This window comes from Aquarana catesbeiana, linkage group LG12, assembly GCF_042186555.1.
Source record: "Aquarana catesbeiana isolate 2022-GZ linkage group LG12, ASM4218655v1, whole genome shotgun sequence".
Classification (NCBI taxonomy): domain Eukaryota; kingdom Metazoa; phylum Chordata; class Amphibia; order Anura; family Ranidae; genus Aquarana; species Aquarana catesbeiana.
Genome location: NC_133335.1, coordinates 180,422,626 through 180,447,994, shown reverse-complemented (window position 1 = coordinate 180,447,994; position 25,369 = coordinate 180,422,626). Strand labels below are relative to the sequence as shown.

Below are 25,369 nucleotides of genomic sequence, written 5' to 3'. Positions count from 1 at the left end.
TGTAGTATATTATGTTAACATTCAATTCAAATTAGAAGGTTGTAGCCTCCTATATGACACTGCAGGCAATCCATTTAACCCAAGCACTAGCAGCTTCTCTCTTTCCCTGGAAAGCCCATCATCCCTAACATTTAATTTCCTGTCTGAATGGTGGATATGAATTTCTTGCCCAAGATTATGATTTTTGTTTTCCAATAATTAACCCATCTTTTGCCTACATGGAGTGCTTCCATCTGTTTTAAACAGAGAACCAGATCCCCTTGGTGGCACTAGGTTTGCTCGCACCATGATGAAATGCTCATTAAATATACGAAACTCTCTAAATTGGAGGGCATATCACTTTGTGGTCTGGCACTTACCAGACAGCAGAAAGCACTGAGCTGCAGAGAGTAGCTGGTTTGATCTTCCCTGCTGAGCAGAATTCATCATTGACTGGAGAGGAATATTGTTCACTAGAGGGAAAACGTTTGTAGTTGGGAATGTCACTTATTAGAGAAGGGACGTGGCTGACAGAAAAGCATGTCTAGAACGTTAGTTAAAATAGACTAACTAGAAGTTACTGGAATACAGACAATATTCATGTCACTTGCAGGGGTCTGTGCGTCTGGCTTTGGTTTGGTGACAGGTAGAAATTATTAAAGGCTGGTGACCCACAAGGTACTCAAAAGACCAGCAACTTAGCTTTTAAGTCTTACTTCCAAGACAGTTACTTTATAGGGTTCTTTCTCCAGATTGACAACCTAATTTGTTATTCCATCACTTACAATATATATATATATATATATATATATATATATATATATATATACACACACACACACATATCATGCATATATTAATATATATATATCTATATCTATATAGTTACATAGTAGATGAGGTTGAAAAAAGACACAAGTCCATCAAGTCCAACCTATGTGTGTGATTATGTGTCAGTATTTCATTACATATCCCTGTATGTTGCGGTCATTCAGGTGATTATCTAATAATTTCTTGAAGCTATCAATGCTCCCCGCTGAGACCACCGCCTGTGGAAGGGAATTCCACATCCTTGCCGCTCTTACAGTAAAGAACCCTCTACGTAGTTTAAGGTTAAACCTCTTTTCTTCTAATTGTAATGAGTGGCCACGAGTCTTATTAAACTCTCTTCTGCGAAAAAGTTTTATCCCTATTGTGGGGTCACCAGTACAGTATTTGTAAATTGAAATCATATCCCCTCTCAAGCGTCTCTTCTCCAGAGAGAATAAGTTCAGTGTTCGCAACCTTTCCTCATAACTAAGATCCTCCAGACCCTTTATTAGCTTTGTTGTCCTTCTTTGTACTCGCTCCATTTCCAGTACATCCCTCCTGAGGACTGGTGCCCAGAACTGGACAGCATACTCCAGGTGCGGCCGGACCAGAGTCTTGTAGAGTGGGAGAATTATCGTTTTATCTCTGGAGTTGATCCCCTTTTAAATGCATGCCAATATTCTGTTTGCTTTGTTAGCAGCAGCTTGGCATTGCATGCCATTGCTGAGCCTATCATCTACTAGGACCCCCAGGTCCTTTTCCATCCTAGATTCCCCCAGAGGTTCTCCCCCCAGTGTATAGATTGCATTCATATTTTTGCCACCCAAATGCATTATTTTACATTTTTCTACATTGAACCTCATTTGCCATGTAGTCGCCCACCCCATTAATTTGTTCAGGTCAGGTATGTATATATATATAGAAATAGATCTATATAGATATAGATATATATAGAAATGCTGAATCAGCCCATCAACCCTGTCTGCAGCACCTGATTTAAAAATCCACTGAACCGGGTGGAAAATTATTCTAACCGGATGCTGCAGCTGCTTCATTACAAATTTATGATTCTGTTTTTTTTTTTTTTTTATTGGGTTTTGGTTTGCATTTTGTTACAAACAGTGTAACATACAGATTAACAACAGTTGAAACGCATCAGGGTATATAAAAAACTATTTGACCTGCCAAGAAGTGGGTCATAGGAAAACAAGGGTAATGTTGTTAATGTCACGGTGAATAGAACAAGACAAAATGAAATAGGTCTCGTTGCCTGGCCAATCCAGGTCCCACCTAGAAAAGCTGCACAAATAGGAATGGGGTTAGACACGTGCGCTGCATTTTTGTTTTTTTCATTCTTCGATTCATTCGTAAATTCGAAAATTCATAAATTCATAAATAAAAAGTTTTTATTATTATTAATGTTATTTATTATTATAATTTGGTTACGTTCCATTCGTTTGATACGGCGTTCGTTATTTCGGAAGATTCATATTTGTCACATTCACTAACAGCCATATTTGAAAGGAAATTCCAATACCTATATTTTAATAGTTAGTACGTAATAGTTAAGTAAGTCATTATTAGTTAGTTATTATTTCAGGTTTTCAAATTTTTGGGTTTTCGGACTTTTGAATTTCCAAATATTCGGAAAAATTAGTTAATTCGGATATTTCCAATATTTAATCATGAGATCTGTTAGCCTTCAGCTGATGTTTACCCACCCTAGTAAAAGAATTTCTTTCTATATGTTGCAAAATGTTTTAGAACCTTTAAAATTCCAAGTTTCCCGTATTTACAGTCTATAAAGAAAAGCAGGAGAACGTCTGTGGACTCTGCTGATGGCTGAGGCCCATAATAAGTCAGGACAGTGCAGTCATTGCCATGCCACCATCTCTCATCTACAGCAACATTAGATATACAGACCATATAGTGGTAGTTATTTTGTGGGTGGAGAATGTATTTCTGAATCCCTCCCGAAAACCAGTGCTTGTATCATCAGTCTGCAGCCAGTCAGCCAATTTCAATACATCAATAGGAGCCATTATAAAGTAAAGAATTAACACGGGGTGACATTTTCAGAACAAATGGTAGTCCAGCTGTATTACAAATCATTTTTCTGGTATCGACAGTTCAGTTTTTTTTTTTTTACTTTTGATCTACCGATATATAGGGCAAAGTAACAGATTTGAGAAATGAGGAGAACCCCACGCTATGGCTAAATAAACAATACAGTATATAAGCTGCTCCCCTCAAAGTGTCCAGGTCACTGGATAGGTCATGTTTTTATTTACCCAGGTCCAATATGATTGGCTGAGGTTAGGAGGGTTTTCATTAGAGGTCGTTACAAGAAACCCTCCAAACCTCAGCCAATCATATTGGACCTGGGTAAATAAAAACATGACCTACCCAGTGACTGGGAACGCACGCCGGCCAAACACAGCGCAAGTGATTCCCCAGGATTATCCCATTGGTGTCCACCAGTAAAGGCAACAGTACCTAAATCTGTCAAAGCTCCACCTGACCTGTCATTTTAATTAAAGGGGTCATGGTAGTTTGGTAAGTAGGCTACTTACCCTTATCCACTGGGTGTCATTTGTTTTCCATGATCGTTTACAGTGGTGATGGTGTAAAGACCCAAATTAATTAAAGGGTTCATTGTAGTTTGGTAAGTAGGCTACTTACCCTTATCCACCGGGTGTCATTTGTTTTCCATGATCGTTTCCAGTGGTGATGGTGTAAAGACCCAAATTGCTTCAAATCTTCTATGGACACTTTTGTTATTTAACCCATTCGGACATTTGTTATTACTTTTCACTTTATGTGTTTTCCGGTTTATTTTGAAATAAGATACCAGTGATGTATATGTATTACTAAGCATTTTGCACTTTATTTGTCATGTTTTTTAAATATTGTGTACACATTTTTTATTGTGTCAAAAGCACCCCCTTATATTATACTACCCACAAAATAACAGATTTACTGCCCCCACTGCTCATTTTTACCTTTTGATTGCCCTCTTCTTCCTCTCAAACACCCTTTAATCACATTTCTTATCCACGTGGTTCTGTCATCACAGAGCCCTCTGCACCATCTTTTTCCAGAGTGAAGACCGAAGACCAAGAGTTGGAGTCTAGGCCCACTGCCTCTTTTCTTGTTGCTGCCCCATATTATAATGGGGTTGATTTACTGAAACTGGAGAGTGTAAAATCTTGTGCATCTCTGCACGTAGCCGATCGGCTTCTAAACTTCTGATGGTTCAGTTCAGCTTTGACAAAACAAAAACCTGGAAGCTGATTGGTTTCTTTGCAGAGTTGTGCCAGAATGTACACTCTCCAGTTTTAGTTACTCAACCCCAATGGTAAAAAAAAGGGGCTTTTAATTTAGTTTTTAAATTAATCCTGGTTAGATGGGAGAGAGGAGGTAAGAATGTGGCCAGTGATTAGCTTGAATGCTAAACACACAAACCAAATACAGAGAGAATGCTCTTTTACCTGCAAAACGATTTGTATTTCTGCGACCCAATCCTGAGATTTACCCCTTTGCTACACAGCACAGATCTGTCTGGCGAAGGAGAAGACCTGATTTCTCTCAGCTGTAGTTAACCATCGCTAAGGTTGGCCATACACGGTTCATAGCTCCCAACTGTCCCTGATTTCGAGGGACTGTCCCTGATTTCGAGCAATGTCCCTCTGTCCCTCTTTCCTCCTCATATGTCCCTCATTTTGGTCTGATCTATATAGATGTATATAAAATGCACTTTTTATCTGGAAGTGTTTTCCAGCGCTAAACCTTTCACCTGATTTCTAAATTCCAAAAGCCAATATAAAGGAATAGTAGTGGTAAAAAAAGAACTTGTGGGTTTAACCCAGGGGTCTTCAAACTACGGCCCTCCAGTTGTTCAGGAACTACAATTCCCATCATGCCTAGTCATGTCTGTGAATGTCAGAGTTTTACAATGCCTCATGGGACGTGTAGTTCTGCAACAGCTGGAGGGCTGTAGTTTGCGGATCCCTGGTTTAACCAATCTTGTTTTTTTGTACAATTCTCCTTTAAGGGGGCGTGGCAAGGGGTGTGCCTATGCCTGCATACTTTTTCTGATATGTGTTCCTCATTCCCATCTCAAAAAAGTTGGGAGGTATGTATACACAGTTCGAATCTTGGCTGATTCAGCAGGAACCGACCGAGATGCGAACCTGTAATTGGCAGGCTGAATGTACCAAGTCGATCGATCGATCAACTTGGATACAACCAGCCTGCCGGATTCGCTTGCGATTATTGCAAGCGACTACTGTAGCCGCTAGCAATAATCACGGTCTTCTTTTGGCAGGAGAAGACAATTGCTCGGCAAGAGGGATTCCCCTGTCGACACTGTCTGTGTTGATGGGGGAACCCCTGGTTGCAGGAAAGAAATGTGCGCTGTCTATGGCCTGCACAAGTCTTGCCCTTCCAGTAGTGTGTGATATGACAGTGGAGGCAAAAGCAGCAGACTGATGAGCTTATCTCTCTGTCATTCTGCTCTCTCCTTCTGCCAGAATGCTCCTTGAACTGCAGCACAACTGACTGTCTCCTTGTACTGCTTCTCCCTCTCTCTTAGCTCTGCTGTACTGCCAGGGGTTGATATCAAGTCCAATTCTGGTATTTACACTGCTTGCAGTAAACAAAAAAATGCATTTAATTATGTATTAATGAATATAAGCTGTATTAATGGGTGTTCTTATATTTACCTGGAGTCCAGCTGTCAGAAATAAACTTTGCATCCAATTACCATTGCTGCAGTCCAAGCCTATAAATGAAACAAGAATTCTGATTGGTAGGGTGTCAGAAAATAATCTGCTTTATAACATTAGCCGTAATTGACAGCAAACTATTCTCAAATCCCCAAGCCTCACATTTTGGGTAAGAAGAAGAGCGTTTGAAATGCATTTAAACTGTGATGAAGAATGTTTAGAAGAACATTTTGCCTTGTTAAAGGTGTACTGGAATATAATTTATCACATCATTCTCACACATACACAAAACATATAAATAATTCATACTTATAGGAATATATGCACTATAGAAATAAATGAATCCCAGAAAACCATCAGAGTTCCCATGCTTTAGTATATTAAGAGAATAAAAGAAATGCATCGGTCCTGCAGACCAGATGACAAATCCATTTATCGCGCACAGATATTACACTAGATAATGACAGCAGCAGCAGCTGTAAGATTTGGCATCCTTGGATAGAAATATTTAGGCAGAGCAGGACTTCATCTGCATGGGATACACATACAAGGCACCCGGGTTTGCATATTTACGCAAGGAGGAGGTAAGTAGTTGGTTCAATGAAAAACAACAGCATTGTGTCTCCTAAATAAGTAAATGAAAAAAGATATACTCACCTTAAAGTTGTATTAAAATAGTATTAAACCATCAGAATTTTTTTAGTTTAACACATTGAGCACAATAAAATAAAAAATAATCAGTAAACTGGTAAAATTATTTCCTCCGCACCTACAGTTCACAACTTTCAATGCTGTGCCAGTGTTCTTTTTTTACCTTAATGCATCCTATGCAATAATATAAGAAACCTTCTGGGTGCAGAAGCCCCCCCTTATACTTAGTTGAGCCCCATCTCGTTCCAGTGATGTGCATGAGATCTGCAGCTCTTCTGGTTCTTTTTCCTCATTGGCTCACACAGCAGCGGGAGCCATAGGATCCTGCTGCTGTCAATCATAGCCAATGAGTGGTCAAGTTTATAAGTTTGCAATAATGGGAACATCAGTTGGTATAACCCAGTCTTGGTTTAACCAATCTGAGACCAAGACTTTGAACAGTTTGCATACAGAGTCATTTCCACAATTTCTCTTTCTCTTTCTGTACTGCAGAAAATGGCATCATCAAGTAAGCCATGGTTCCATCAGCAGGCCCACTTTACTTACTTACACTTGGTCTGTGCCTTGCTCTTAAAGCGGGGTTCCACCCAAATTTTGAACAATATCTGTATGTATTCTCTTCCTTGCCTAGATGCTGACATGCCGTTTAGAAAAATTTAAATCGCCGTAATTACCTTTTATTTTTCTATTCTTCTTTGCACTTCCTGGTTCTCCTCCCGTGGGAGTAGGCGTGTTTCTAGCCTCTCCCAGACTCCTGGGAGCTTGTCTCAGGCTTCCCAGGATGCCACTGAGCATGTGCGGGAACGAGCGGTGAATGCTGGGAGCACAGCATTCACCGCTTCCAGGAAATAAATGCTTGTGGGCTTCAAATGCCCACAATGAAGATGGAAACCGCCTGCAGTGAATAATATAAGTTATTCTTTCCGACGAAATCTGACACAGGCGGACATATTACACACGATATGTGAGTATGTAATGCTGAGAAGAAAAGTTTGTGAATTAACTAAAAAAAAAAAAAAACGATAGATAGGTGGACCCCCGCTTTAAACCAATGACTGCAGAAATAATTATTATTTTGCTTTGACTATAGGAAATGACCATCAAAGTGCTACATCCAAATAATGAAAACTATAAATGGTAAAAAATCTTTCGGCAGGATTTTTGATGTACAACTCAAAACAGCAATTAAAAACATGATTTTATTTTCACAAAACAGTAAAATACATGACTATCATCAAACAAATGTAATAAAATTACGTCTGATCATATGTATACGAATTTCCAAGAGGATTGATTTTCCTTCAATGTTACAGTCCAGTATTTTATATAGATGCCGCTGAACACGTTTCTTGGAGTATTTCCATTATATATTAGCAGACAATATAGTTGAACTTCCTCAAGGAAGTGCAATGCTGCCACTTATAGATAATAGATTCCAGCCTTAAGGCCCAGTATTGTGCTTACCGCATAGGCTCTGCTCACCACATAGGCTCTAGTTCAAGAAAAGTGGGGTCTAATCAACATCCTCCCAGCAATACCCAATATGCCCCGTACACACGGTCAGATTTTCCAACGGAAAATGTGTGATAGGACCTTGTTGTCGGAAATTCCGACCGTGTGTAGGCTCCATCACACATTTTCCATCGGAATTTCCGACACACAAAGTTTGAGAGCTTGCTATAAAATTTACCGGCAACAAAATCCGTTGACGGAAATTCCGATCGCGTGCATACAAATCCGACGCACAAAGTGCCACACATGCTCAGAATAAATTAAGAGACGAAAGCTATTGGCTACTGCCCCGTTTATAGTCCAGACGTACGTGTTTTACGTCACCGCGTTCAGAACGATCGGATTTTCCGACAACTTTGTGTGACCGTGTGTAGTTTGAGCCAACATCCGTCGAAAAAAATCCATGGATTTTGTTGTCGGAATGTCCGATCAATGTCCGACCGTGTGTACGGGGCATTAGAGTCATCACCCTAGGCTGTTCCTTGCACAACAGTTGCAAAACGTCCTCAAACAGAGACAGGGGAAACCAGATCAAAGCGCCTGCGGCTCACTAACAACATCCATGGCTTCTTTTCAGAGCTTTTATGCTACCACCATCTCCCTCCATACAAAACTACATGAACAATTTTGAGTAAAAAAAAAAAAAAAGTAATATCCTTTTTAACTTTTGCTTCATTGTAATTTGAAATTGACAATTTTGTAATGTAAGGTTGAAATTGTAGCACAAATATAGCATCATCATTGCAATAGGCGTTTGGCACTTTAATACACCAAAACTAAAAGACAGTAAAAAAAAAAAAAAAAAATCAGACTTATCTATGTACTTAAAAATCTTTTTGAGGCAAGTCACTCTAAATCACAATTATATGTAAGCTTATAGGCATATCTGTATATGTTGTATACTCCGTTATAGGAGAAATCCCATTATTCAGAGTAACCCAAGTGAATTATGTCTCTGTAGAAAGATTACCCATCTGAAATTCTCTATCATGGGACAGGAGATTTTAATCAAAGATTTGGCGTTAAGCTTGAATTATTTATCATCCAATACAGGAGGAAACAAATGAATGAGTCTCTCCTTGCACAGCAGTTACAGCACAGTCCCTTTGGGGCAAACAGGTCTCTAGCTAGAGCCTTTTCTATGATCGTCCTGTTATCTCTGCAGTTTCCAACTCGTACTGGGAAATGAGAGGGGAAAAAAATGGATAAATGAAACCCACCCCATATAAAAGGATAACAGAAGAACAATTTCTTGGTTAGAGTATTGTATTCCCTTCTGGCTGCTAAACCTCTTTTATCTGTTACTTTTTAGTTTTAATCAATAATTAAATTATAGGCCTCCTTCACTACTATACAACTTGCCAGCAGCTAAAAATGCCCCTTTAACCACTTTAATACCGGGCACTTTTACCCCCTTCCTGCCCAGGCCAATTTTCAGCTTTTAGCGCTGAAACCCAAATGAAATTTTTAGCATTTTTTATTCATTTTTTTTAACACAGATAGAGCTTTCTTTTGGTGGTATTTAATCACTACTCATTTTTTTTATTTTTTTGCTAAATAAAAAAGAAGGAAATACATTTTTTTTCAAAACTTTCAGTTATAAAAATTTGGCAAACAAATAATCTTTTTTCATAAATGTAGGTCAAATGTATTTTGCTACATTTCTTTGGTGAAAATAACTAAACTCAGTGTTTATTATTTAGTCTGCAGGAAAGTTCTAGAGTCCACAAACTATGTTATATAGGGTATCTCAAAAATCCATCAATCCTGATGTACTGACATGCTATCCCATTTCTTGAGGCCTGAAAATGCCAGGACAGTACATATACTCCCCAAATGACCCCTTTTTGGAAAGTAGACAGTCAAAGGCATTTAGTAAGAGGCATGTCAAGTTTTTTTTAAAGTTGTAATTTTTTGTCACAATTATTTAGAGAATGCAGAAATATTTTTTTTTCCACAATTTTTTTTCATAACCAGCAATATCATATAACTGGTGTGGTGGTGATCAGGGAAAATAAAAAAATAATAATTTGTTTACATTTTTTTATTACTTTTTTTTCCTACACACTGTGACCAGAGCAATACTACCCTGGGGAGGTGATTAGGATTTTTTTTTTTTACACATTATGATTGCTTATACACATGAATTTCATGTTGTATGGGGCCCCCCTGCAAACAGCCCCCCCCCCCCCCACAGCTGCCCTAGTGTCAATGCAGCGTGAACTGTGCCACATACAGCATGACCTGTGCCCAATGCAGCGTGAACTGTGCCACATACAGCATGACCTGTGCCCAATGCAGCGTGACCTGTGCCCAATACAGCATGACCTGTGCCACATACAGCATGACCTGTGCCCCATACAGCCTGGTCTGCCTGTGCCCCATACAGCCCCACCTATGCAGAGGAAGAGGCAATCCACCCGGATCAGCAGAGAGCGGGATTGCCCACTGTAATAGCTTTCATTTGAAATTCCTGTCTTCCCGGGGCTCATCGTCACATAGCCCCACCTCATGGCCCAACGCCTTTGATGACGTCACATGTCCCGCATTGGATTGGCGTTCTGTCTATCAAAGGCACTGGGCCAAAAGGTGGAGCTATGTGACGTGAGCCCCGGGAACACTGGAAGTTCTAATGAAAGCTCTTACATCGGGCAATTCAGCTCTCTGCTGATACGGAGAGCTTGCCTCTTCCTTTCCCCTCTCTTCCCCTGGCTGGGAGACTGTGCCGGCAGTGCTCTTATCCTCACTGGGCCCCACTCGGCTGCGCCCGCATGGGTCGCTATGGTGGTAGTTACGCCCCTGGGCATGAAAGAATGCCATGAACGAAAAAAAAGGCGGGGGGCAGAGTGGTCCCAAGAAAGCTAACAGAGGGAGAAGCTGCCACGTAATGAGATCAAAATATTACAAAAACTTTATTGAAAGAATTGCATGAATACAAAAAGTGAGGGATCCCACATCTGTGGATCAAGTCCACACAGGTGGGGTCCGTTCCTCCACAATATCAAGTGACAATAAAATTATAAAAGATAAACAACGTTGAATTAAAAAAAGACAGTGGTGGGTCACCCCAACCCCTCCCTCGCCCCTCCCAAAGATAAGGGCCTCAGAGCAAGGATTGCTGATAGATGTGGTGAGTCTGATGGTAGACTATGCAGGATAATATCCACTGGTAGAGACACAGATAGAAAAAAAGAGATGTTGGCCAATATTGCCCAATGGTTGAACCGCCCCTATCTGGGTTTGTATATATATATGTCCTCCCTATCTGTGCAGAGATCATAAAGGCATACTCAATGCACCTGCTGATTTATCAATTGAATGAATGTAGTCCAAGTCCTATCGATGCAGTAGTATAGTATAGATAGATATGCCTGATCTATCTACCATGAGGATAGGGCTGTATAACAATGTCCAGCTTAGTACATCAAATAATGGATATCAAACAAGATTAGCTTAGATGGAAATGTATGAACAGAGAACGGGGGTAACCGCACAACATTTCTTTACCCCAGCAAATACCTGTACTCCATGCACTAAATGTGATGTAGATGTAATCTCAAAAACATCCAGGATAGCCAGCATGGGGTATGTGCAGTCCCCTTCTGAAATCTGATTCCCGTCGTGAACGCTGCCACAGTGTCTCCGCGCTTAGCAGCGCTGTTCTGTTGGAAGATTTGAGTGTGGGGGGTAAGTTATGGTAAATGAATGAAAGAAAGCCATCCATTGTTTACAATTGTCATGTGATCTGCTGTGATCACAGCGATCACATGACAGTGGCAGCGGGCCGGTACAGTGATCAGTCATTGGCTGTGACAGATTGTGCGGCTGCACAAAACGCGTGTTCTTGGAGGACGTCATATGTTGTCCTCCCAGAATGACTGTGCTCCCATCTGGCCTATAGTACAATGACGGCTGGGTCTTAAGTGTTTGTTCAGACAAAGCTAATTTTTCCCTTTTTGGATAGAGTAGGGAAGGGTTAGAACCTCTGCCAAGTTTTATTGCTGTCTGTGTCCCTGCTTGGTAGATTCACACATCTGTTTGTCTTGGTGACTATTGTCGCTGGGACAGAAAGTAATGCGAATTTAACATTTTTCAGCTGTCATCAGAGCTAGAGGTAAGGACACCTGTATAGAGGGGAATTTTCCTCACTTTGTACATACAGTATTTCCTATTGCTTCCTTTACTCCTTAATAGGACACAGACAGCAAAATAAAAAAATAATAGAAAAATAAACTGAAGGGGGTTATAATCCTTCACTACTCTATCCAAAACGTAAAAATAAAATTTTGGCTATACATAAACTTTAAAGAATAATGCCCTGTACACACGGTCGGACATTGATCGGACATTCCGACAAAAAAATCCTAGGATTTTTACCAATGGATGTTGGCTCAAACTTGTCTTGCATGCACGCGGTCACACAAAGTTGTCGGAAAATCCGATCATTCTGAACGCGGTGACGTAAAACACGTACGTCAGGACTATAAACGGGGCAGTGGCCAATAGCTTTCATCTCTTTATTTATTCTGAGCATGCGTGGCACTTTGTCTGTCGGATTTGTGTACACACGATCGTAATTTCCGACAACGGATTTTGTTGTCGGAAAATTTTATATCCTGCTGTCGGAAAATCCGATGGAAAATGTGTGATGGAGCCTACACACGGTCGGAATTTCTGACAACAAGGTCCTATCACACATTTTCCATCGGAAAATCCGACCGTGTGTACGGGGCATAACTCCACTTTTGTGGGAAAAAAATAGCAAACACCAAAAAAATATACAGCATGTACAATTCATATTATAATTGAAAGATATTAAAAATGACCTTCCCTTTTCAATCCGCAGCACTGTAATTTTCTGTAAAAATGCAATACAATATGGCAACCTGCAGGCATTCTGTACACAGTTGGTGTACAACACACCCCCTGAAAATTTAATTTCCTGGTCGTGTGATTGGTTTACTGATTTTTACAGAAGTCTTCACTAAGATGCAAGTCAGATTTTGGGCATCCCCTGCAACAAACATGTCATTTTTTGATGAGATACTTCCAAAAGGGAAATCACGTCTAAAGGGATGCAGACCATGCATCTTTCCTCATTAGATCCCTGCAAGTGCACCAGCTGATTGATAATTATAAAGTCACTCCCATTCACATTCATTTTGCACATGGAAAAAGACAAACTGATATTTCTTCAGAATAACAAAAGGTAGGAATCTGCAACAAAGTTTGTTAAAAATCCTTGCAATGTAAATAAATCACAGAGGTGGGATTGTTTTTTTTTTCCTCTCAATAAAAGTGGAGTTACTTTTTAAAGTAGTATTAACCCCCCAAAAAAAATAATATATTACAGCTTACCAATTTTTAGATGTGGTGGCTACATTCTTTTCATTTTTAGGCTTTTTCTCTTTAGTTTTACCTGGTGATCAAGTAAGTCTGTTTTTTTCAGCTTCCTTTAACAGACCAAGCTGTCCAGCAAAAATGTCAGTTAAGAGGTTGCGACAAACCATTTAACGCTGACAGGACAGGATGCTTACATGGATCAGACATGGAGGTGGTGTAGATAGAGAAAAGGAGAGGTTCAAGAACAGAACCTTGGGGCACCCCAACGGAGAAAGGAAGAGGAGAGGAGGAAGTAGAGTTGTAAGTGACACTGAAGGAACGGTGGGGTAGGTAGGATGAGAACCAGCGTAGAGTACAGTCACGGAGACCAAAGGAGTAGAGTTTTTTGAGGAGGAGGGGGTGGTCCACTGTGTCAAAGGCAGCAGAGAGATCCAGGAGAAGTAGTACAGAATAGTGTCCATTGGCTTTAGCCATTAGTAGGTCATTTGAGAGTTAAAGGAGAGCAGTTTCCGTGGAGTTTTGAGGGCGAAAACCGGACTGAAGGGGATCAAGAAGTTTATTCATGGTCAGATGGTCAATACAATACATAAAGCTTGCACACATGATGAATAGGTTCAGTTTTTTTTTTTATTACTATTAATTTTTTTACCAAACATTAGATTGGGGGAGGGCCTAGGCAACTTTGTGCATGAAAGGATCTTTAGTTGTAGTAGCTAAAAATGTAGGCACTACAGTCTGAATTTTAGTTTACCTTGACAATACTCCTGAGAATAAAAACATGCCACGTCTATAAGGCAGCTTCCACTTTTTTTGTTTTGTTGCTTGGTTTATCCTGTTCTTTTGCATTTCTATAATTTTTTTCCCCATTCTCATCTTTTTTGTTTTCCTTTACAGTCCTTATGATAAAATCGCACACACTGTATCAGTGGATATATGATCTATTGTGGTAATGAGGCTTTTAGCCTCATAACACAACAATGTTTTTTTTCAACACTTTCAAACAATACCGTCTTACAAGTGGTTGACGCATCCTGTTGTAAAGACTGGGATTTCATTTCCAATTTAAGTAACCTGTATTGCTGATATAACATGATATACACCCCTCTCTTTTATACACAATGCCCTTTTCTATTTCCTTTCAATAAAACTTGAAAACGTAATAAACATAGACACACAGGCATAAAAGACAGCTTAATGCTGGCCACACACACATCTGCTCTTTATCTGATCAACAATTCTATACTTTAATTAAATCAGTTGAGTGTTAGAAGCTATGTTTCTATTTAACATCAATTTAAGGGCAAAAAATTATCAGAGGGGAGTCACCCCATTCCATTATACCCTCTCTCTCTCTCTTATACCATTCTTATTGCCCAAAAATGATGTGCCTATTTTCCTCCTTAAAGAGGAACTGCAGTCTGCTCACATAATTTGTAATAAAACATCTTTGCCGTTCTGAAGCTTCCCTCCAACCACTTTGCATTTTATTTTATATATACTGTAATTCTCTACTTGCCAAATATGCTGCAGAAATCTCCCTCCACTGAGTCTGGCTGCATCCATTTTAACTGTGGGCAGCTGAAGCTGCTGCCTGTTCACTTCCTGGATTTTCACAGACACACAGAGGCACATCCCCAGCTCGGCAGCTCTCATTGGCCCTCTTATGACTCATCCGCCCTACTTTCCTGGCACACTCTCACGAGATTGAGAGAGAGAGAGAGAGAGAGAGAGAGCTGTGCGTGATGTCTTAAGCCTAGGCTTTTTACCAGACAAGAAACAGGAAGTGGTCTGTATAAGGTATTTACTGGCAGAAAAAAAAAAAATTACTATCCAAAGTTAAAACAACAAGGGCAGAGGATTTAATAGATGGAAAGTTGGAAAAATGACTGAAGTTCCGCTTTAAATAGGAAAAGGACCTTAACCAACAGTTTACTTCTGAACAACAGAATTTTGTGGTAAATTTCACACATAAATCCGCTATATCTAGTAGATCTTTAGAGTTTGGATACAAGCTACTAACAGGTGGTATACGGTTCCTGAGAGATTGCAGCAGAGATGTAAGAAATCTCACAGTTCTCTCTACCATATTTTCTGGACATACAGATAAAGCCTTTAGTAGAGAAGCGTGGGCCCGGAACCAAGATCTCACTGGTCTGTCCTTGGTGGATAATCTTGCTGCTTGCCTTCTACATCTCAGCTCTCTCTACAACAATCTATATAAATGCTCCCTGATAAACCTCTTAAATGCTTCAAGAATTTGCATACCGGCCATGTGGAAAGATACTTCTGACATTGTTACTGGTAGTCAGGTTGAAAAAAAGACAGTCCATCTAGTTCAACCATAAAAAAGTAAAAAATAAAATAAAAAATATCATACAAACCCATATACCCAATCCTTACCCACAGTTGATCCAGAGGAAGGCGAAACCCTCCCCCATTGCATGTTATTATTGAGCATCTGACATCTGATGGTGAGGTGGAAGATTATGGTGGTTCCATTGGATTCCATTCCGATTCTCAACGAAATATAAGGAAATCCTACTGGCCAAACCCCGTTTACTCTGAATGAAATGTATGGCATTCGTCTGCAGTGGCCTTGACTAAACCCTTATCCCATACTCCCTCTTACACCCCTTTCTTTACCATCCACCTTGTTTTTTTTCTTCGTTTCTTCTCCCATGTCTCCGTTTCTGCTTTATTTCCTTTGTGGCCTGCTCCTCTTTACTGCCCCTTCCCTCTCTCGCTCCCCCCCACCACCACATTTCTACTTGTTGACAAAATAGGAAAAAAAGAGAACAATGACATGGTTGGGGCCTTAAGTCCTCCTGATCCATACTGGGTAATATTATGGCCTTTTCGTTATAGCTACAGAGTTTTCTATTAAGTTATCATGGAAGGTGGTTCACATGACTACTGTAACTTTATATACAGTATGAAATTTAACCTCCCTGACAGTATTCCTGAATGTGGCTCTGGGTTAAATTAGCGGTAACCCCGAGCCACATTCGGGATTACATAGCAGGATCCTGGTGCGGTATACTTACCTTGTCCCCAGGATCCTGCAATGTCCCCCCGCGCTCTCTGCAGGCTCCGTTCTCTGCCCAAAGCCTCTCTGTGCCAGGCTCCGTTCCCTGCGAGTGTTGCGACGCACGGGGGCGGAGCCTGGTGGCAAATTCAAAAAATGTAAAAATCATAACACATAAAGCACTGTATGAAATCATTTCACTTCCCTTTTGTCCCCAGTGCTTTGTCCAATGCCCTGCATGCAGTTTTATGTTATATATACTGTTCTTTCTGCCTGGAAACTTGAGATTGTCCATAGCAACCAAAAAGTGTCCCTTTACGTCAAAAGTGGCTTTAGACCAGCTAGAAAACAGCGATAGTAAATTAGAACACTTGCAGAATTGAGCGATAGTGAATCATGGGGAAATTTATTTTATTATTATCATATTATTATTTTTTTAATTATTTATATTTATTTATTATATTATAATTTATGATTTTGTGTTTCAAACTTCATCATACCCGGGATATCTACTAGACTTTTGATGGACAGATATAAGTGTGTTATTGCTAAGAATTACAGACCTACAATATAAAACGTCAAATTTCTATGCAAAATAATTGTACCGCTTTGAGACGCAAAAATCTGAAATAATCATACCGCCAGGGAGGTTAATCAAAAATAATTGAAATAGGCATGGAAAAATTTTAATTTACCAGATTCTACTAAAATATTAAGAGGACTGGATGAATATAGTTTTGCACATTATAGTTCATTAAAGTATATATTCTTTGTTAGTTTTGGATTTAAAAGGGGGAATTAACCCCTTTAAGTTTTTCACGCTGTTTGTGGAAGTATTGGAAAAGGATGATGGAAGTGGTAAAAAGAAATCTTCTAATGGAGATACTAAATCCAGTGACAGATGTCTAAGGTCCCATTCACACTTGCGAATGGGGATGTCTGTGATTACATGCAGGACGACGGCAGAGGCACCAACAAAAGCAATGGGAGGCTGACATATCCAGCAGCTAATTGTGGCCACTTTCATCATGGAGTGATTACCTGCGAATGATCGGTCCTGGATGCAGACTGTGGCAATTAGCACAAAAGCTGTCAGCCTCCAATTGCTTTCAATAGGTCTGCCACCAGCAGCTAATCACTTGGAACCCCCGCTGTGTCTTCCGCAATCTCTAAGGACCCCATTTGCAAGTGTGAATGGGGCCTAAGAAAGGATTTTCCTCACTTTGGAGATATTTCCTCTTACTTCTTGTTGTGTCTCTTGCATAGAAAGTGACGTGAAATCTCTTTAACCTCTTGGCGAGTCGTCGCCCAAAACACCCACTCTCGCGTGCTCGCAGTGTGGCGATCGTGGGTGTGCCGTGTTCCCAGGAAACGGCGCGACCCTGATCTCGGTAAAGAGCTGCGGCTCTTTAACCATGTGTTCGGCTGTGTCCAATCACAGTTGGTCACATGTAAATGTGGAAGTGTTGTTTATTGTCTCTCCTCGCCACACACTCAATCAGTGCTGGTGCGTGGCATCTCCTTGCAGGGAGACCAGGGCAGGTAATCAGGGCACTGATCATCAGAGCTCTGATTAAAGTAAAGCCCCAGTAGTGCCCAGAGACACCAATCAATGCCGCCTTTCAGTACCTGCTCATCAGTGCTGCCCATCAATGCTGCCTATAAGTGCCCACCAGTGCTGCCTATCAGTGCCTATCAGTGCCACCTATCAGTGCGGCATATTAGCGCCTCCTCATCAGTGCCACCTAATCAGTGCCCTTCGGTGCCACCTGATCAGTGCCCATAAGTGCCACCTCATCAATGCCACCTCATATCAGTGAAGGAGAAAAATTATTTCTTTACAGAATTTACTGACAGAAACTAAGAAATTGCCACATCATTGCCCATCAGCGCCATCTATCAGTACCCATCAGTGCAGCCTATCAATGCCCATCAGTGCGGCCTCAACAGCTCACATCAATGAAGGAGGAAAATGACCTGTTTGCTAAATTTTATAACAAACTATGAAAACTTTTTTTTTTTTCGGTCTTTTTTCTTTTTTTTAGTAAAAAAGAAAAAAACCCAGCAGTGATTAAATCCCACCAAAAGAAAGCTCTATTTGTGTGAACAAAATGATACAAATGTAGTTTGGGTACAGTGTTGCATGACCACACAATTGTCATTCAAAGTGTGACAGCGCTGAAAGCTGAAAATTGGCCTGGGCAGGAAGGGTGTAAAAGTGCCCGGTAGGCAAGTAGTTAATAGGACGCAGCACAAAACTACTAAAATGTATCCCCCCCCAAAAAAAAAAAAAACTGTCAGGAGAACCAACTGTTTAGTCCAGTGGTAATCAACTTTCCTAATATGGAGGGCCTTAAGTGCGGCCCTCGACATCACCAAGGGCCATGCATAAAAACCAGTGAATGTTCACTATCAGAGACTGCAAACATACAAGAAGATATAGTCAGAATATAGTCAAAGTGGGCATGATACAAGAGATGCTCAGAAATTATAGACATTATACAAAAAATGGTCATAGCCTGCCAAGATAATACAGAAGATGGTCAGAGATGATGATATAATAGAAGAGATGGCGAGAGATAGTGGACATGATACAGGAAGTAGATGTTCAGAGACTGCAGAAATGATACACAAAATGCTCAGAGACTGTGAACATGCAATAGGAGTGGGACATGTTTCAAGAGACAATTATAAAGTGAAGACACATTATATAAGACTGATAGAGATCACAGCTCTAATCTGTGAAACACAGATTAGGGCCTGCAGGGGCCCTAAGGGCCGGCCACACAAAGTGCCAAAGGGCCGCATGCCCGGATTACAGGTCGGGCATTAGGGGGTTAGTCTAAAAGAATTAAAAAAAAACTTGTTACCAATAATATACTGTCATCTAACCATATTGTACATACTGTAGCTTTATAAATGTGTTATTGCCAATTGTGCAATTATGTATTGCATTTACGCATGGTAAATAGAAGTCTTTCTTGACAGACACAACAGTAAGTACTATAACAAATATGGTCTTTTTGACAGTGTACAAATTGTACTTTTCATCTAGAATTCAATTTTAACATTTCATTTAGATTTTTTGCCTCTGTTCAGTACAATTTGTATGACCTGTCTTGTCATCTGCAGAGTGAACTCTTACTAATAGATCTATTTTTACTTAAGTGCCAAAAAAGGCATTTGCCTTAGACCTACAAAGACAGAGGCCCATTATTCACATTGCAAGATGTGGATGGCTATGTTGCCTGGACCAAGATAGAGGCGCATTATTCAAGCTGTAAGCAAAATATTGCACCTGCATATGGTACCTTAAAAAAAAAAAAAAAAAATGCAAAGAGAAAAAAATGGCAAAATGGCAAGCAGATCACCAATATATTGTAGCACCTCTCTGACACCCGAAAGGCAGGATAGCACCTCCAGAGGCAGGGGTGGCATAGCATTTCACCCCAAGGCCTAATCCATGGCTAAAACTGAGAAAGAATATTGTGCGCCAGTCATTTTTGTCTTTATAAAGTTTTATTGCAGAACAATTAAGGTCCCAGATTCTGTAGCAAATCAGTTACAGACTCCCCAGATCAATTTTGAGCTTCCCATTGTCAGAACCTTTAAGTCAAACCGGCAACACTGTAAGCAGGTCCCTCCATTTCAGTGCATCCTCCAAGTGAGTCACAAGACCCTTCTAAGGATCTCCCCTGGGTCTCTTCTTTGGCACATCTTCCTGCCGACCAATCAGGACAGTTTCAGGTCCTCTTCAGCACATGTTAGGCCCCAATACAGGCTATTGGGCCTGACAGTAGAGCTTCATCTAGCAGCACTTCCCCAGGCTACAGCCCAGGGGAAGAGAGAGAGAGCACATGGCCTGTCCCAAATATTTATATTCGTCCCCAGCATGCACCAGTGGCATAAACCTCCTACTGGATTAGCTGAGGAAAATATAAATATTAATTTATTCATTTTGCTTTTGAAATCTCATACTATGATTAGTTATACCAGTGACATCTACTGGTGATAGTGAGAAATCACAAGCCAACTTAGAGTAAAAAGATAGGCAAAACTTGTCAGAACACAATAGAACATCAGGGGAGATTGCTGTACAAACATCGAATTGTTAGCACAGCGGCTCCAACCTGAGCTGTAGTGTGTATGAGGCTTAGGATGCTCATAGTGTGCAGTGAAATTAGAATAAGCAATTATAGGTATACGAGAGGAGCCAGTACAACTGTGCTAGACTGAAGGTAAGACTAGAGTTCAGCTTTAAAAAAATGGAAAAGGTTTATAATACACAATGCTTTAGCAAACTAAATGCCATTATTTAGGGGTTACAGCTACTTTAATTGAAAATTTGACATGCTTCCTGTTTTTTTTTTTTTTTGTATGGGTTCCCTCCTCATTTCACTGCCAATCTACTGACATACTGGCATACGTGCATGGATAAATGCTGAAATGACTCTAGATACTGGTGCTCAACTACTGGCTCCAGGGGGCTGCACTTTGTCTTCCTGTCCTGATCCAGGGTATAAACATATTCAGTATTAATTTTTCTTCCAAGCTTTCATTAACTGGAGGCAGAGAGAAAAATGAGGCGATGGCCTACAAATCACTCCTCGTCATTATGACTGCTACCATCTTAAAACTGGCATTTTGAATACCCATAACTTATTATGGGGCTGATGGCATCTTTCCAGTTGGCACGCTGGCCCCTCATTTTTATTCCATTTTTCCACAAGAGAAAATCATAATTGTAAGTTATAACTTCATAACTAAGGCCCATTTTGGCTTATGTATGGAATTACCAAAATATACCAGACTGTGTAAGCTCTCAGGGACTAATGTCCATGGTTCAATGGTCCGTATACAGTGCTGTGGATTATGTTGACTCTGTGCTAGCAATTTATAAAGGCAAAATAACAGATTTAGCTTCTAAATCTTTTCCTCCAGTTTAGGGAATATTGAGATAAGACATTGCAATGTTGATGGAAGTGCAAATACGATGAAAAGGAGAAACGGCTCACCTAGCAAAGTGTATGTTTCCTTTGCAAAGAAAATGTTAGAAAATAAGGTGAACACTGGTGTGCAGGGAAAAAGCAGATTGTAAGCTCTCATGATCAAGGTGCTTTCCAACCGTCCTGTGTTGAATTTTATTGTAATGTTACTGTTTCGTTTTATTTTGTAAAGCATTGTGCAAACTGTTGGCAATATATAAATCCTGAATAATAATAATAATAAAAAAAAAAAACAGAATGATAAAATATTAATCATAGCAGCACTCAACTAGGCAGCTCTACCCTATTCACTAGCATTCAGCTAAGCAAACAGCCTCTAATCCTTTATTAAACCAATCCCAACATTATGGTACTGTTGCCTTTGCTATTTGTGTGGGGCGGTTGCAAAGAGGGAGACTCTGCCAGGAACCTAGTGTTTAAGGGACCAACATTTATGGGATAATAGGCATGGACCCAATGGGAGGATTCCCTACACTTAACAAGCCAGTATTTTAATAGCAGTCCTGGGCACCATTTTTTTACCTTAAAGACCACTTTCTAAACGTATGACAGTGGCATAGAACTACACTTTAGATCAGGGGTCCTCAAACTACAGCCCGCGGTCCGAATATGGCCCGCCAAGGTCTTTTACCCAGCCCTCCCGGCCTTTCTGGCACTGGAGCCCCCACAACGGTCCGCCCGGAGAGATGCTTTCCCTGCAGACCCCGCTTCATAGGGGGAAACAGTACCAATTTCGGGCACTGTCCAGAGTGGGGGCGGAGACACAGAGAGCCTGCTCCAGCGCGGGAAAGCTTCACAAGGATTCTCCTCGTGGCTGCCTGTTCATAGTGGTAAGTCCCGCGGTGCTCCTCTCACTAATCCCCAGGTCAGGCTGCATTACTTGGCATAGATCATGCTGCATAACTGGGCACAGGTCAGGCTGCATAACTGGGCACAGATCACGCTGCATAACTGGGCACAGGTCAGGCTGCATAACTGGGCACAGGTCAGGCTGCATAACTGGGCACAGGTCAGGCTGCATAACTGGGCACAGGTCAGGCTGCATAACTGGGCACAGATCACGCTGCATAACTGGGCACAGGTCAGGCTGCATAACTGGGCACAGGTCAGGCTGCATAACTGGGCACAGATCACGCTGCATAACTGGGCACAGATCACGCTGCATAACTGGGCACAGATCAGGCTGCATAACTGGGTACAGGTCAGGCTGCATAACTGGGCACAGGTCAGGCTGCATAACTGGGCACAGGTCAGGCTGCATAACTGGGCAATGGAGAGGCTGGCTGCATTACTGGGCGCAGGTCAGGCTGCATTACTGGGCGCAGGTCAGGCTGCATTACTGGACAATGGAGAGGCTGGCTGCATTACTGGGCACAGGACAGGCTACATTGCTGGGAACTGATCAGGCTGCCTTGCTGGGCACTGATCAGGCTGCCTTGCCGGGCGCAGGTCAGGCTGCCTTGCCGGGCGCAGGTCAGGCTGCCTTGCCGGGCGCAGGTCAGGCTGCCTTGCTGGGCGCAGGTCAGGCTGCCATTGCTGGGCGCTGGTGAGGCTGCATTGATTCGGCCCCCCAACAATCTGAGGGACAGTGGACTGGCCCTCTGTTTAAAAAGTTTGAGGACCCCTGCTTTAGATTAAACCTAAATGGTTCCTGAAGTGTTACCCTCCTAAGTTCCTCCGAATCATTGTGAATCTCTACCATCATTGAGGATACTACTCTCTGCCTCGTCCTTTTTCTTTCTTTTTTACCTATGATTGAATAATTCGCCATAGCTCCTGAAGAAGCGTTTAGTTACGCGCAACATGTAGAGCAGAGTTGAACACTTTATGACACGCTACCTCGTCAAGCGCTATACATTTCAAGAGTGATCAGTTTGGTCCTCTGGGGTTTGACTATATTGTAGATAGGTGGTGTGCTATCCATATTCATAGGCTATTTTCTGTGAATGAATTATATGAGAAATCTGTGTAATAGTTTTGATTTTAAAATTTGTAATAAATATTTTTTTATAAGAATGAGTTATGCCTAAAAAGTCCATCATCCAAAAACCTTATATTTTCTATACCTAAAATATCGGGACGTGGCAAAGTAATTTTAACTTAGTGTTGTATCCACAGCACAACTCTGTGGAGATTCAAAATTTCTAATTATGGTACTGCTGCAAATTGGAGATCAAAAATAATTCTATCTTAAGGCAAACAGCTTAATATATAGATGAAAAAAAAAACAACATTATACACACACCTACATACATATATACATTATATATATTATATTATATATACACAGTATGCTGGCTGTCATGTCTGCATGGGCTTTTTGACCCCCCTCCCTCCTCCTGTTTTTATTGACTGAGTAATGTAATGTGAGCTGACACACACATAGCTGTGCATTCAGCAACCTCTCTTGTGCCCCTATTGGCCGGAAGAAGAAAACCAATTAAAGGCACAGTTACAACAGCCAAAGGGAGAGACTGTACTGAACTGCAGGGAGAGCTGCAGTGGATTCTGGGACATGCGGTTCCCACACAAAATGCCCCATAGACTGGCATACAGGGAGAAATACAAATCCCAGCAGGCTTTGCTGACAGGAAAGAAAAAGACTCCATTTTGTGTCATGAGGTAAAAGTCAGTCGATGAGAGAGTGAGAGAGAGTGAGAGAGATAAAGACGTGATCTGAGGGGCTGCTGTTACCCACGGAGGGGATCCATCCAGCCGTAGTTCCAGAGGTCATTGTGCTGATCCTGCCACAGCTCCAGGAGTTGGACGGTGACTGACATACCACCTGAGAGGGATCCCGGCCATATCTCCATGTGTTCCTGAGGGCGTGGGCCGATCCAGGTACAAGGTGGCCAGTCGGGCCTTTCGGGGGAACTTGTCGCTTGATCCTTTGGTCACAGGACAGTGAGTGGGCACTTGCCCATCTTTAAAGACACAGTAGTCAGGCAAGATTGCCTCACTAGTGCCCTGATTTGTAGGAACACTTGCATCCTGCTGAACAGTCACTACATTCCACTTTACCTATCAGGATACTGCTAGCATCCTACATGTCATTTCGCCTACCAGGATACTTTCAAGTACTCTTTGTTTATCCTGTTCAACAGGACACCAAGTGCACCAACGCCAGGCTAGCCGAAGATCCTGGATATCCCCATTGTGGGGACCCTTTCTGTTACTCTTTCAGTATCAGTAATTTAGTGATTCCGGTGACCACCTTTAAAGAAGAATTTTCATGTTAATTATTAAAGTGATAAATTGTATTTGTGGCCTACTGCCTCACATTTAACTGCCTGGGTCAAATTTTAGGATTTGAGGGAAACAGACTGACTGTTGTTAAGTCAGATCAGTTCCCCTTTATGCCCGAGTGCATAGGCCACTCTAGACCTATTTAAGTTGTTTCACTATGTTATTTTGTAGTCTGCATTTTGAGTTTGATTAACACTATTAAAGATCACAGCTTGCCATTATTGACTATTGAGTTACCATATCACTGTTTGTTTGATTCTGGAAAGTCTCCCAGTAAACAAACTTCCTGTTCACTTTTTGTGACACATTTGTGTCTGTTTTACTGTGTTTGCAAGTACACTGTTTGCTAGGTGTGTCAGAGGTGCTGGGACAGTTCTATGGGGTTGAGAAGCAGAGTAATGGACTGAACCAACTTAAGCAGCTCCTTCAGGGCTATCACTACATATATATTTAATGAAATGAAGTCTATGCAGTTTTCAAACAGATGTTGCCTCTTTGGGGCCTGCAGATGCTCTGTTGGTTTGATTTGGTCCAGTCTTGGTAAGCTCCTATTATCCAACATACACAGGAAGACATATGTCTTGGGGATTTGTTATATATTACCTAATTTGATAGCTGGCTTTTGAACTGGCCAATTTCTGTGGCAGAACTGATCTGGGCCTTGCATATATTCTAATCCATGCTGTATATACACATGTGGTTTGTTCTTTAACCTGATCATCTATTATCTGTTTTTTTGTAGAAATGTTCACACACATTATCCTCTGAAGTATACTTCTGAAGAAGCGGTCACACCTCGAAACATGTCGAGATTGAACTGACATAGGACAAGATCTATGGTCCTCCTGTCTGGTTGGACATTTGTCTAAGTGTCTAGTTCCTCTTCAGAGATCTGATACTGTGTATTGTATATTTCCCTCGATAGGACCATTTTAATGATGTTTTTCTGTCTTAAATAAATGTATACTTTTTTATAAATATGTATGTGAGTCTTTGCTGTACCATGAAGAGTCCATAAGTTGCCTCAAATCACCTGCCTCAATTTTCAGATGTGCAACACAGCACAGCCC

At 41.0% G+C, this 25,369-nt stretch overlaps 1 protein-coding gene across 1 annotated transcript in view; it reads right to left on the bottom strand.

Annotated features, from left to right (window-relative positions):
- The window catches only part of CDH22 (cadherin 22), a 645,289-nt gene that overhangs the window by 304,154 nt on the left and 315,766 nt on the right, over positions 1-25,369 (bottom strand). The window contains exon 2 of the mRNA XM_073606249.1: positions 5,514-5,572. The gene's annotated coding sequence lies outside the window, so the exon portion shown is untranslated. The remainder of the gene's footprint in view (positions 1-5,513; positions 5,573-25,369) is intronic.